Raw genomic sequence first — 15,396 nt, forward strand, 5'->3', positions numbered from 1 at the left:
GTTCGCTAGTTTATCGTTTTAAGTGGAAGCTACGTTTTTTGTTAACCAACAAAATATTTTCATACAAGGGGCTGTGTTTGTGGTGCTTGTTTTTTGGAGAAATAGATAATGCCATCGAAGTGGTGGTTCTTGTTAATGCGATAGCTTCTTTATTATCATGTGCATTATACGGCCGCGGAGGTATCCCCATTGTGCTTTATCTTTACATTCTATGCTCTGATATTCTGTACAACGCTTGGAATTATGATTAAAGCAGATAAACACTTAAAGCATATCTCATCACCATGTACTTCTAATTTAACGAGATTTTGAATAGCGTTTCACTGATGTGATACATTTACAGTTTTTGTAAGCAATGGATGTTCATAGAAACAGACTACGTGAAGTCCTTTAAATTTTTTCAACAAAGCTTTAAATTTTCAACTCAAACACCTCAAAAGTGAAGTGTTTATTCTTTATTTTGAGCGCTTCCAAAGGAACGTCACAATTAGTTATAATGTCTCGATATCAAAGTATTTGAAAGTTAATTAATATGGTACTTTCAAAATTTACATTTTGAAACGTTAACAATTTGCTAACCATAATCATTGTAATGTATATTGGTCTGTATCATAGAATTTTTTAAAGAAATATACATTTTTAAATTTAGTAGACTTCAAATTTTTAAAGCGTGGAATATCAAAAATTTTATTATTTTCATATTATTTCTGAGTTCAGGTCAGTCGGAACAAGCAACAGACTGTCTTAAAATAATCCCCGTAAAAAGCACAACGAAATAAAATTCGCATCAGCAATATAATGAACGGCAGTAAAATTTCCGCGGTAAAACTTCGATCAATATTGTCTATACATCCAAAAATTGGACCCACGTCGAACACGTTCAACACGAACTAGCTTCCAAAGTAATTGGTCAAGGTTTTTTGCAGCCGGGCCTACAACAAGCTACACAATCTCATCTAAAAAAGGAGCAAACAAAATCGGACGAGTTCTAAAACGCTGCTATACATCTACAAAAGGCAAATTGAACACAAAACAGGATATTCAAGATCCTATTGAATCTATCTAGCTTCCAAATATTAATTGAAAGTAACTTAAAAACATCGACGAATCACTTAACAGAAACAGAAGAAAATTGGGTCATCTCGATGGTCATTAAACCGTCGAGTCGTGGATCAAGTCCTTTGAAAGATGTCGACCTTCTCTGGCGACGGATCGGCAGCCTCCGCTTTGTCTCCATTCACAAAGACGCGCGTAGCCACGGCACGGCAGTGCTGTTATCGGAACCCCGTAGAGGGTGGTCTGCCAGTATGGAGGGTTCACCATTCTCCCCTAACCTCGAGGTGATCCTCTTGCGCCCCAACATCCCTCAGGTGCCCACATCTCCCACCCAATTGGGGATTCGATCGACGTCGGAACTTCGAAGCGTGACCACCCAACCCCGTGGTGGCGCCTGCGTCGAGACGCCCCGTAAACACGCCAGGAGAACTGCTTAAGGACGAGAGAGAATGAGAGAGGGGAAGGACGCCTATCACCCTCTCCACCTTCACCTTCTCCTCTATTTCTATGTCAACCGTCACGGAGATTCTGACCTGCGCGAGGAGAACCACTGGCTGGAGAATCGTGTGGCAGGATCCGCTCGTGTAGTCACACAAGGGTAGTCCTCCTCTGTGTGCTCGTCGGATTCCTCGTGGTGGTAGGTGTCGATATCGGGGGAAGGGCGTATGGAAACTTGGCCACCAGTGTGTGCGTTAACCACATTTAAACGGGGCGTGGTGTTGGTGAGTGCACTGGGTGCTATGCTTCGTGCATAGAGCGCGAACCTTCGTCCTAGAGGGGTGGCTGTTAAGACGAGATCCGCTAGCACGACAGAAAAATGGCGTTGATAGATACCAGGGTCGTAGATACAACGGACAGGTCGTTTAAAGGGGACAACGTGTAATGAAATTTCGAGGAACGATGAAAAATCATTTTCATCCAGGTTCATCGGTCAGCTGGACAACGGCGGCGAACTCCCAGGGGGTGACAAATTCGAGAGCAACCTCGTGGTTCGTTGTGGACAACATTTTGCGACATAAACTCTACTACCTTGTAACTGGCTGTTGGTAACATTAGCAATAATATCAACGTGTTCGTCGTTGCTACGGGCCAATCGACTACTAGCACACCCTTCGTGCTACTAGTACACCCGTCCTGGTAGCAGCGAAAATAGTGGTGGTACTAGTAGAACAGGATTTCCCAGCGAGGAGCTCGCTGTTGGTAATGTTCGCAACACAGGGGCAAAACTAGTGTTGAACTCGTTGCTGGTGTTGGTGGAGGAAAGTAGAGGTGGTCGTGGAGCGGTGGAGGTGGGCGACGAGGACGATGGTGGTGGTGGCGATGGTGGTGGTAGCGACGGAAGGTAGTTTCTGGGTGGTGGAGGGCGCGGATCGTCATCCGCAAAGTCGTGCGTTCACCCCGTGCCGCGACGACAACAGGGCGTCGTTCGTTCCGGAACGAGCGACGATGCGTCGAGTTCGCTAGGGGTTCCGTCGCGAACTCAGCTGTCCAAACGAATGTCCACGTTATCGCGACGATAGTGTGCGTTATCGTCCAAAAGTGCATGTAGCAAGTGGAAAATCTTGTCCATCGAGTGTCGAGGACGAGGCTCGGACTCCGGGTCGCTGTTGGTCGAAAGTGACGCGTGTACGCGAATGAAACAACGTTGTGGCCAATAAGAAATTGTGAAGGAACGTGCGCGCGTGTCTGTGTGTGTGTGTGTATTCTTCCGGAACACGTGGTCAAGCGCGGTGACGTGACACGAAGCAACACGGTACCGTTGCTGTCGAAATTCGAGGTTAGGCGTCCATGTGGCACGGCCGATCAACGTAAGAACACGTCGTCTCGAGAAGGACGCCGGTTGGTATCGTTCTAGGGGTTGCCACGGGCGCGGACCTACGGAGTGGGGTGTAAACGGGACGAGGGAGGTGTTGGCCGACGAAAGCTAGGTCTAAAGTGAATCTCAGTAGGGCGGTGGAAGGTAAATGTCCACAGTCTGGCAAGTACGCGCACGGGAAACGTCCGAGTATCACGGACCAGGTGGATCGTTCAAGGTTTCTTCGGTATCCGTCGCGGAAAAACATTGTCACGTGGTTTTTCTCGCGAAGCTTAAGTGGCAGCAAAGGTTTCGCGCGAAATCCGTGCTGATCATCGTACAAAGGTTCGAGTCGAAGGCTGGAATAAACGACGGGAGATGAATGGACGAATTCGCGAGACACGACGATTAATTAACCGGTGTATTTATAGGTAACGAGCTCGCCAAACCGACCGACTAATTAGCGGCCGATCGATGACAGGGATTTCGTGAAAAGGTGTAACGCGTGTTGGCGTTCGTCGGGTAGCCGAGTGAAAGCCTTCCGTCGCGCCCCGAGTGGATGTAATATCGTTCACCCCGAATAAGTCTAGTGTTTCTAGTGGAATAAAAGCCGAGTTGCCGACAGTTTTTGAGTGAAGTGTTATCGCAGCTAGCGCCAAATCAGTGCCAGTGAAACAACGTTGTTCAGGTGTAAATCCAACAGGTATCAGGAATGAGACCGTTCAAAAAGGGTCTGAGAGTAACAAGCCAGTCTGTGTGATCGCGACGCGACGTTTTGGATTACACCGTTGTTCGGCTTTAAACGTCGTGGATTCCCGCCCTGCGTCGTTAGGGCGAACACGTGAATCAACCCCCATAACAAAAATCGATCGAGTCGCTTGCGTAGGAAACGTGGCCTGGTAAGTTCCACGACAGAGTCTCGAACCACTATTCCCCATAATATTACGACGCAATGTTTTCTTTTGTTGGTTCACCGAATGTCGGTTGTTGGAAACAACGACAAAAAGGAGAGTAATCTTGAAGGGAGAGGGAGAGAGAAAAGGAATTCGATGGTAAAAGCTCGAAGAATAGTTCGGACCATTTGAGGAAAGCATCAGAATTTATAGGAGTTGCCAGCAGTTGCCTGAGTCTCGAGCGAAAGTTGGATTTTTCGGTTGCAACCGAGACAACCAGTTTCTCGAGTTCTTCGCAAGGGCTGCTTTCAAGAGAACAATAAGGAAATTTATCTCGAGATTCTTCTCTATTGATCGACGCGAAATTGTTGTTGTACAAATGGAAGTTTTTAATTAATCACGCAATAATTGGTATATTTAAAAACTCAGGTATATCGCATCTATCAAACATTCTTGGACACATTAAGTAACGTAAAAATTGCGCACACGTTTGAAATAGGTAGAAATTACTTCGTTAAAATGTTTTTGCTTGATACGAGCGTTCAAAGGACCGAAAGATAAATTTGAAATGAATTCAAGTCGACATGATACGATGAGAAAATTCAACATCGACAAAACGAACGGAACGTAACCAACGTATTTAATCGTATTTAATATCGAAACAGCTCTGGTGGAGTTTCATGTTAACGGAAAGTTGATCGTGATTTTAACCTTAACAAAGTTTCCGCGTCTGCCACTCGAGTCTGGCTTTCGATGTCGTGCTCGCGTGTGCTCGAACGAGGGCGAGAAAGCTCTTGTTTACGCGGCCACGAAATCACCCCTGCAAGCATTGACGCGTTCGATTAACTACCCCAAGGTTTAACCGTATCAACTAACAGGGTACTTTTCTTGACTACGTTTGATTAATCGGTACCCCAATCACCACGATTTCACGTTTCATTTGATCCCGTTCAGGAGAAATTTGTCTAGGAATGTCCTATCTGAATTGCATCCAGTAATATCAACGGATTTAATAGACTTTTTAATAGAATTTTCAGATCAAATCTCCAGACATACATCTTCGTCAAAATATTGTCTTTTATTTGTTAGAATTGACGTTGGTAATAGGATACTTTTATTATTTCATACGAGATTGAAATTTTGATCGGTTATCTTATTTCGATTAATATCTTTATCTAACTGCGATGCATGGTGGATTTTCAGTTTGCAATTTTAGTTTCATAATTTAATTTTTTTGCTGGTTAACTTTGCGTTCTTATTTTTTGCAAGTGTGTTCAAATACTGTTGGAAGAGTTGGACATAAATCAAATATTTAAAGTTTGAATTGAGTTTTATGAAAGTTGCAAGCGACCGATGCCGTGAATCCAGCTGAATCAAATAACTGAAGAATGAAACGGTTAAAAAAGATTCTGTATAACGCTTAAAAATTGAAAAAGGGAGGCACAATTATTATTATCGTTAAATACGAAGTAATAATTTAAAAGTTTAAACTTAAAACTTAATTGACGTTTGAAAATAACCGTATTTTCCATAAATGAGTTATCATATGTCTTGCTTCAGATGACCATTTTTACTATGGCAGTTATCATGTTAATCACGAATTATTTAAGTATATATAAAACACGAAAATTATCAAATAATTTCATAAACCATTTCTTGCTTAAATAAAATGGACATATATGAATTGCTTATCAATTGTAAGATACATTTTTTATGTGATTTATATTGCAATCACTTTAATTAAAATAAACAAGTCTGCTAATTTTTAAAATTATTTTACTATTATATTGTGGGCATCTAACAATTGTTAAAATGAAATATTCTAAATATTATACAAATTTGAAGGAGAAATTAATGTTATGATAGTTATTAATAACTCATCTTATATATTTAATATAAAAGCTGATAGCAAATTAAACGATTTCTGGTTGACAATATAGACAATAAAGATATTATCTACATAAACCCAATCACGAATTCAAATCTCACGAAATTCCCACAATAATCATCATTGAGATAATGAAACCTAGTCCCACAATCGGACCCTACGTAAACAATACGATAGGTTTATAACAAACTCGTAAACGCTTGTACCGCAAAGTGGCCCTCGAAATCACCATCGAGAAATGGTTCATTTGCATGGGAAATCCTCGTTGAACACCAGAGACAATTATTACCGAATTAGACGATCGAGAGGCACGCGTTCAGAAAGCTTTCAACCACTTTCGATTGGACAGGGGTCACTGGGTCGATTCTATTTGATACTGTTAACTCATGTATAACGAAGTTTCGGTTAGTCTAACACTGCCAAATAGACAGATCTACCCTATTTATCCACCCTAAAGGTACAACTTTAATTTGATATGTACAGATTTTTGTAGTTCTGTTATAAGTATGATGACCATGGGGCCCTTTATTTGAGAGGGCAGAAGAGCAATTTCATTTCACTGCTGTGTTTTGTAGATTTATTTCGTTTTTTAAAATTGCCATTCAATGTGGCAATTTTGAGTTATGATGTACAGTGAATTGATACATCACTTGACCTATGGAAACACACAATTATGTACACATCCTTTAAATGCATTTTAAAAATGATTCACAAGTCTTCACATTATTAAACTTAGAGATTTTCAAATTCATAAACTTCCAAATCTTTAAGTTTAATGATCTTCAATTTCACAAATTTTCATTAAACCTTTGAATTTGGACATTTACAAGATTCACAGGATCTTCAATATTTTTAATTTAGAAATGTGCAAATTCTTCCATTTTCATTTTATAAAATTTACACATTTTTATATTCATAAAATTATAATTTATTAAATTTTCAAACCGTCAAATTATCAAAATCTGAGACTTTCAGGTTCAACAAATCTCCAAATTTTCAAATTCGCAAACGCCTCTTACGATACAGTGACAATAACAAAATCAACATTTTGAAAAGAAGCTAGTGGCTACATCGACCTGATTTGTTGAAATTGTAACACTGATAACCTTCGTGATAAAATTCATTTCTACATATGCTCACTTGTACATGCTCATTCATATTATCATTTCTACTCATACATAATGTACGATAGCAAGAATTACATGCAGAATCGTGGATGAGGTGTAATGTGCTATAGTAACGGTTGAAAATAGTTCATTCGATGTAATTATTACAATAACGAAATTCCTCAAAAAAGTACTTGAATCTAAATATTTTTAAAACATCAGGAACAATAAAATAACTAATTTTCAGCACTATGAATTTCGCTAGTATATTTTATGGAACAATACTCTGCTAGATTTTTATTAGAAAAGTTGTTATTATGTATTGCAAATGTAGATTAAATTAACAGCCAATATGGAAAGCATACAGAGTTAAAAATAATTATTTTAGTGTATAAAATAATTGAAATAATTATATTTAGTAATATACCGTAGAATTTGTAAAGAATAGACAAAGAATAGAAAAGAATAGAAAAATTAGAATTTTTTAAAACAATTAAGAATGGCGAAGACTGCTCAGTTTTTGTAACAAAATTATTTTTTCCAGAAACCTACATATATATATATATACATATAAAATACATTTGTATATACATATACATATACATATACATATACATATACATAAAACATTTTTCATAGACATGTATGTCTAAAGAAACAGTATAACTTTTGTTTTCACCATTTTATGTTTTCTTCTGTCGTTTACGATTTATAAGCAGTTACGCAGACGGTCGGCTAAGATAAAAGGGTTGATTTTCCCCTTAAAGTAAAAAACGGGCACCAAAGAATTACGGTTATATGTTTAACTCCTTGCCTTACAAAATCGTCTACCACACGTGACACACTCCTACAGCTGTAACAAATCTTACTCGAATTCGTAATAAGCTTGAATTTGGAGTTCAAGTTCAATTATAATTTACATAGTCAAGAATTACTGAATACAAAATTGACATAATTTTTGAACTCTTTTTTAATATTGTAGCTAGTTCTGACTGACCCAATAAATAAATAAATCATAAGACAAAAGTTAAGTAAGTCTAACGAACAAGTATGCAAAATTTCATAATAATCATCGTGCAAAATGCGTCAGCAATTATTATTACTATTTATTAAAGTATTCACGGTAGCAGTATAGTGATTGAGGAGATCCCTTTACGTCAGGGACCATCCTGCTAGCCAATTCTCGGATAACGGATAGCACACGAGTCAGGGTATTGGTAGGCTAAATCGAAGGATAGGTCAGAAATGAGGCAGCCGGCACCTTTCATGGCTCATCTTCGTAAGGTTAATCGAGGACGAAATGTGCTTCTGATTAAAGCCGGGCACACGTTCAAAGATATGTCATCGACGAAACTGATTAGCCGTAATTGGAGCTCGACGAAGCCCCGAAGCGTACGGGCCTGTTTTGACAGTCCGTATCGGAAGTCGACATCGGATGACCCGCTGGTGCACACACCGGCAACATACACAGGTGGTCGTCGGATTACCCTTGCATCGTACGTGAAATGCACTGATAAAAGGGGAGGATTGAAATTCACCGGATCGAACCGTTCTCGGATTATGCTGGCCAGCAAATTTCATCTATCGCGTACCTATCCTGCTGTCTCGTCTTCATTTCTCGTTTTTGTTGTCTTTTTCCCTTTCTTCGAGATCGTGCACAGACTTGGAACCTCTAATTCTGGTCTCTACGTGATCTTGCACCAAATGAGCGAACACGGTGACATCAGCTGTTGGTGTTCTTGGTTTCGCTTTATTGCGGCGAAACAAGTGGACGTGTAAAGAATGGCGGTGGAAATGAACGAACAACGTTTGGGTGAAGCACGTGTATACGTCGGTTTTAGAAACTATGGGGACGATTTTGTGGGGAAATGATTGATTCGTGAATTTAATGTCTGTGATGGTTATACAGTGTGCGGCGCCAAAATCCGGACAAAATTTAATTTAATTTTCTCGCCGTCATATACTTATTGTAAAGTTCGCGATTGGCAACCAAATAACTTGAAATATGTATTAAACAGTCTAACCCTCATAATAGTCGCAATGTCCAAATCAAGCGCAGACTATAACCGAAGAGCCGCGGTTATCGAAAACATTCGCGCAGGCCGCACAGCAACAGAAATTATTCATGAAGTCATGTCATGAAGAAATATGTGTCCGAAAAATGAAACGAAGGTTTTGCAACACCATCCAGGAAGAGTCACTCAAAGGAGCATATTGTCAGAACACCCGGCATCATTTAACGTGCTCAAGAATTCTGACCTCCTAATAGCCCAGTTTACATCCTTTGGATTATTATGTATGGAGCGTTGTTGAAAGGGTCACCAAAAAATCCAGACATCCATACATAGAATCATTGAAAGCCATTATTAAGGCAATATTCGCCGATATGGACCGTGAGGCACTGAAACGGGCCTACAAGCGCTTCAGACCAAGATTGGAAGCAGTCATTCAAGCAGAGGAAGGATATATTGAATAAAAGGGTTCTTTATAGCCTTATTAACAATGTAGTAAAAAAAAAAGTTGTAAATATTTCCGTTGTCACAAAAAAAATTATGTTTGAAAGTAATCTTTCATTTGTCCGGATTTTGGCGCCGCACGCTGTATATGTTCGGAAGGAAGATCAAATGGGTTACGAAGGGAGTTGAATATTAGTATGTGGGTATTTGAGAATATACGCATTTAGAAACTTGAAATGTATGAATTGGGGTATTAGGAAGTTAAAACATTGAAATTACTGAAATCTAAAAACTTATAAAATTTGGAAATTTAGATGTATGGTAATTTAGAAATTTGAAGGTTTAGGGGGATTTGAAAATTTGGATAGAAGGAATTTGAAAATTTTATAAATTTGGAAACTTCACAGTTCGAAAGGTAGAAAATTTAAATATTTGAATGAGTGGAAGAGGTTTTAAAATTTAAAGATTAGAAAACTTGACTTCAATTGATTTGAAAAATGAAGAAATTGAAGAGCGGAAATATTAAGGAATGAAAAATTGAAAAATTGAGAAAGTGAAATTTTATAATTAAAAATTTACAAATTTAAAGATCGATAAATTAGAAGCTTCCAATTACCCAAATTGAAAATTGTATAATAACTATGAAAAATACTAATATCCAAAATGATTATCAAAATAATTGCTATTTGTATGCGTCAAGTGTCAAATTAACCATATCACTTCCATAACAAAATTCACACAAATGTTCGAAACAGTAGGCACAAATCAAGTCAAAAGCAATCGTGCTAAGCAGGAAATATGGATGTGGATCAGTAGTGAAGCGAGGATGGTGAAACAGGGTGGGAAGATTAATGGAAAACTTAAAGGTGAAGAAGCTGAGCTCAGCTCGTGTCGAGTATGAACGCAGGAATAAATTAAAAAAAGTATCTCTAAAAGTGTACTGAAGTGAATCGATGCACGTTATAGCTTCTTTTGAAAATGAAGCGATTTCGAATGCGATTCGATACCATCGTCGTCATTCATCATCGGTTGTAATTACGTGATTTGCATCGAAATGGAAATCATGTTCGACTTTAATGGGACGTTAAAAGCAATAGATCGACGTGGTCTATCGATTCTTATAGATCTGTTGACCTAGTAAATGTGAACCTGAAATTAGATAACGCGAAATGTGGGACGAACTGAAATATCGTTTGTATAATTGAAATACGTAGAAATAATTTTATTAACCATCTGGGTCGAAATAACTTCAGTCACGTTTTATGGCTATTTCGGACAAAAAACGAATTGCACGTTGCTCATTTGTGGTTTTGTCTTTGATGATGATTTCAAATATTTCTTGTAGCCAGTATCCATCATTTTAACTGTCTATGAAAACTGTTTTCGTAAAATAATACGAGTTATTATTTATTATTTGATATTACTATTTTATGCATAAGAATTATTCAAACATCACTATTCTTTCTATAACAATGTTCTTTGTAGGTTTTATTAGTTTCATATTTCTTTTAATAGCCATTTGGTAGCAAAGTAAAAGTAATAATAAAAATGTATAATGGTATACAATATTAAAAACTAATACCTATATATAGTGTTATAATTATTAGAATTACTCATTTGTTTATATATAGAGTTTTTATTCTCAAACTTCCTTTCCCTTTTTTATTCATTGTGTATATGTATTTCAATAAAAATTAAATAAATAACTTTTTTGGTTTAGTAATTTTTTTAGAATAATTATTTTTCCACTATTTTATATTATTTATTATTATTTTAAAGCACTTATGAAATAGTACTCTTTCAATTTACTAAAACAATTATTGCGAAATTTAAATTTATAGTATGTGTGGTGTAAATGTTTTATATTATAAATAGTAAATTGTGTAGTTTCATATCATCACAATAGTAAAAGCAATATATCGTACAGGGTGTTTCCTCTAACGTCACATGTGACTTTTCGCCCAATTGCAACTATGTGATAGAAAAAGTTCAGAACAAAAGTTGCAGGGTACAGAATATATAACAGATATCAGAAAAAAAAACACAATTCAAAAACAGTTTGTTTCCATAGCGAAATCGAGGTCACCTTGAGTTTTACAAATAGGAACACATTTTTTTTAACGTATAGAAGACAATTCAAAATACGTATTGCATGATGTTTTTACTGACTTATTATTCGATTTACAGTAGCGAAAATGTGAAATAATTAGCCTTTTGTTCTCTTTGACTTTAAGACTGTGTTAATGTTTGGCACTGCACAGATTATTAAACGTAATCGCATAACTGAAATATAAAAAAAATGCACTTAACAAAGTGGAATTAAATATACTTACAAGTAGAGTAATTATAATTGCAGATTCGAAATGCGTTCCGTCTTCCTCAACAAAAATAATATATTAACGTATTTGTAATGTGTTAGTAAAAATGTTACGTAATATGTGTTTTTTATCTCGATGTCCTTTACAATACGATAAAAAAAAAAATATGTTTCTATCTATAAAATTTAGGTGATCTCGACTTCCCCAAGGAAACAAACTGTTTTCACAATATTTTTTATTGATATTTATTGTGCATTTTATACGCTGACACTTTTATTTTAAACTTCTTTTTGTAAAATGGCTGCACGTGAGTGAAAAATACGTGCATCGCGTTACAGTGATAGGCTGCATACTGTTTTACAATATAATACTGTTAGGATTAGCTTCGGGAAAATAAACTGCAGTGCTGAGGTGAACGGAAAATACTTTAATTATATGAATGTGTCTTTACAAAAATGCGCGGTGCTTCGTTGACGAAGGTATAACTGTAACTGCTAGACAAAAGATCGTGGTGCTAACAAATACATAATTTATATTATATAGTATTGTATGTAATAACATAATATACTGAGTGTCATATATTTACTATCCAACTTTTGTTGCGTAAACGGTAATAAATTTAAAATAATGGAAGAGGGAAAAATTTTAATACACTTTACCGGTATTACGAAGACATGTATCAATTTCGTATATTTTTATTTCTCGAGTGATCTTCTGTTTTTTAAATGAAGTGCTATACAATTTTTTATATCGTATGACAGTTTGTATCAAAATGGCTTTAACCATATACATACGATAATCTTCGGATCAACCCAAGGTCAAAAACGAAAGAAATTCTTCGAATATCTCGTATTACTATTATCTACCGACATTTCTTCCTGATATGCTTACATTTTCTGTTTAGTGTGACTTCAATTAGCTGGAATATACTTTTGTAGCTTTGTGTTATGATTCAGTTTGCGTTGTAGCTGTCAGAGTATTTCTATTACCATGTGTGTGGAATTATTCCAGTTTAATGATATTTTAGCGCGATGTATCGTTATTTGAGACCAGAGAAAACAGATATGGTACGTATTTATCATGAGTGCGTTGAAAATAAAGTAAGTGAAATACCGAAAAAAAGTTCCAAATGAAGTGATACCAAGTAAAAACCAGTTCATTTTAATATAGAAGTTCTGTAAAAAATAAGCAACACAACTATCCGTAAATCTTCTCTAAAGCGAAGAATTTGGATGTTTTCTTCATTTTGAAGAAAATTTGTCAACTTCTATGCAGAAAGTAGTATGTGTATATTTACTGAAGATTTTGTGCTGTAAATCAATTTAATAAGAGAATTAAGAGATGCTCCGAGTAATTAAATGGCATATTATTTTTTTTATTCAAGCTTAAGTTAAACTCTTATAAGAGAATTATAAAGCTGTACATGAGGCTTGCAGGTAGTTGTACAAGGGGTTATACAGACTTATGGGCTTACAGTAGAGTATAAGTAATTTTATGTTAACTGACATTTTACACTTTTATGTTTTTTTTTTTTCAAAAAGCTGTAAATTGCGAGGCATGCTTCGATGTTCGGTTTATGGAATAAGGATTTAACATTAAGCGGTGGAAATAGACCGTGTTTGCTTAATTTTTCCATCAGATTGATTCTTTGAAAATCTAATATAAAGGACATTGCCAAAGTATATATTTCAGGTCTTGTGTTTCAAAGCCGCAGTTGCATTTAGCATCTTCTACAATGTGAACATGCGCCAGGGATACAGCAAGGTTATAGTGGTCTGATCTGCAACGATTAATCATAATTATAACTTCGCGTGGGAGATTTCTGTTTGAAAACCATGGCTTAACACTGTCTTCAAAATAATACCGAAAGAATTCTTTTCCTTTTTTTTGTCCTTGTTGCTGAATGAATTCCCTTGTATTAGTGTTGCATTTTCTTTTAAAGAATTCTCGGAAGTCGGTAAAAGGGATGTGTATTCGGTTTTCATTTTGTTCTGTGGTAGCCAATTTCGCTAAATGGTCAGCTTCGTCATTGCCCTCAATGTCTGTGTGAGGGGATCCAAATAAATTCTATAGAGCTGTCGTTAGAGGTATTTTGAACTTTGAAGACAGAGATGGGCACTGAGAAAATCGGTGAGAATTTTAAAATTATGATCGACCTTAAGGAGAGCAATGTCGAGAGCATCATTTAAAGCAATGCACTCCGCAGTAAAAATAGAAGCTTCAGAAGGTATACTTCTTTTGATCGAAATACTAAGGTCTTTACATATACATGCGGATCCTACAGATTTTGAACTCGGTATTTTGCTGCCGTCAGTATAAATCGCGCACGACTTGCAGTTAGATAACCAGTTATTTAAGGTAAAATTAGGGTGTCTACTATGTTTTAGCGTGTTTCCAAGTTCGGTATTAATTAGAACCGTGCCCATAATGGTGATGTAATCCGAACGATAGATACTGTAATGATTATTAGTTCATAAGTTCTTCTTAATGTCAAGGATATCATCAATACATTGTTTTAAGAGACATTTTCTTTTACGCTTAATCGTTATGGTACTTAAATAAAATTGGGTAATTGCTTTATTAACTTGCAGACCGGTGTTTGAAAGGACCTTTGCTAGATATTTATAGCATAAAAGCTTTGTTCGTTCATAAATAGGCGGTAGCTTCGATTCCGCTAACAAAATGTTAGTGGGTGTGCTTGTTCGATAACCCAATGTAGACCTAATCGCGGCATACTGTATTTTTCTAGTTTGTCTCTTAAGTTTTTACGAGATGGAAAATAGATAAAGCACTCATAATCTATATGCGAACGAATAAAGCTTTTGTACATGATTAAAAGCGTTGTTGGATCAGAACCCCATCTTATTCCAGAGAGAAATTTTACGATATTGAGAGCTTTAATGCATTTCCAAAAATTATACCTAGAAACCGGATGGAGTCGGAAGATTTCGCCCCATATTCATCTATTTTAATTTCAGTTTGACCAGGACTGATATTTTTTTTTGTTAAAATGAAGTAGTGCCGTTTTCTGCGGGCATAATTGTAATCCTAAGGAAAGAAAGTTGTCTTTGATGATAGATATAGATTTTTCAATAAGACGTTTACATTTACTTACTGGAGAAACTTTCGAATAGATTGCAAAATCATCCGCAAATTGAGAAACCGAGACATTTCTAGGCAAATTATTGGTGATGTCTGTGAGATGTATAATATATACAAAAATAGGCTAAGAACACCTCTCTGAGGGATACCTTTGTAAGCGTATCTGACTGCATTGCTCGTTAATTCTGTAAAAATTTCTCTTTGGTATGTAAGAAATTTTACGAATCTTATTAAGCGGTATCAACAGCCGTTAATGGCTAATTTGTTTAGCAAAATTTCGCTATTAACGTTATCAAAGGCACTTTCGATATCCAGAAATACTTCTAGCATATCCTCCTTGTTGAGAAATCCTACTTCCACCGACAAAGTAAGGCTGGTAAGGTTGTCAGAGTACGATTGACCTTTGCAAAATCCTGTTTGACTTATTGGCAGTACATTATTGTGTTCTAACCACCACTGTAATCTATTTTTAATAAGAGTTTCGAATAATTTGCAGAAACAAGACGAAAGGGCTATTGGTCGAACAGTTTTCTTGTCGGATTTCTCAATAAAGTGTATGTACAATTGTTTCCATTCCAACGGATAATCATTTGTAATATAAATTTGGTTATAGATGTCTAAAAGAATAAGTTTATATTTTATAGGCAATTTCTTAATAACTTCGTAATTAATTCCATCTAACCCTGGAGCTGAATTAGAGTTCCGAGTACTTAGGGCTATGTTAAATTCTGTTAAATTAAAATATGCGTCTAAGAAATCGTTAGAATTATAATCGGGAAAGT

At 36.4% G+C, this 15,396-nt stretch overlaps 1 protein-coding gene across 1 annotated transcript in view; it reads left to right on the forward strand.

Annotated features, from left to right (window-relative positions):
- The first annotated feature begins 2,403 nt into the window (after positions 1-2,403).
- LOC100878748 (uncharacterized) overlaps positions 2,404-15,396 on the forward strand; it is a 911,930-nt gene continuing 898,937 nt past the window's right edge. Inside the window, exon 1 of the mRNA XM_076533672.1 lies at positions 2,404-3,750. The gene's annotated coding sequence lies outside the window, so the exon portion shown is untranslated. The remainder of the gene's footprint in view (positions 3,751-15,396) is intronic.

Source organism: Megachile rotundata, chromosome 7, assembly GCF_050947335.1.
Source record: "Megachile rotundata isolate GNS110a chromosome 7, iyMegRotu1, whole genome shotgun sequence".
Taxonomy (NCBI): Eukaryota; Metazoa; Arthropoda; class Insecta; order Hymenoptera; family Megachilidae; genus Megachile; species Megachile rotundata.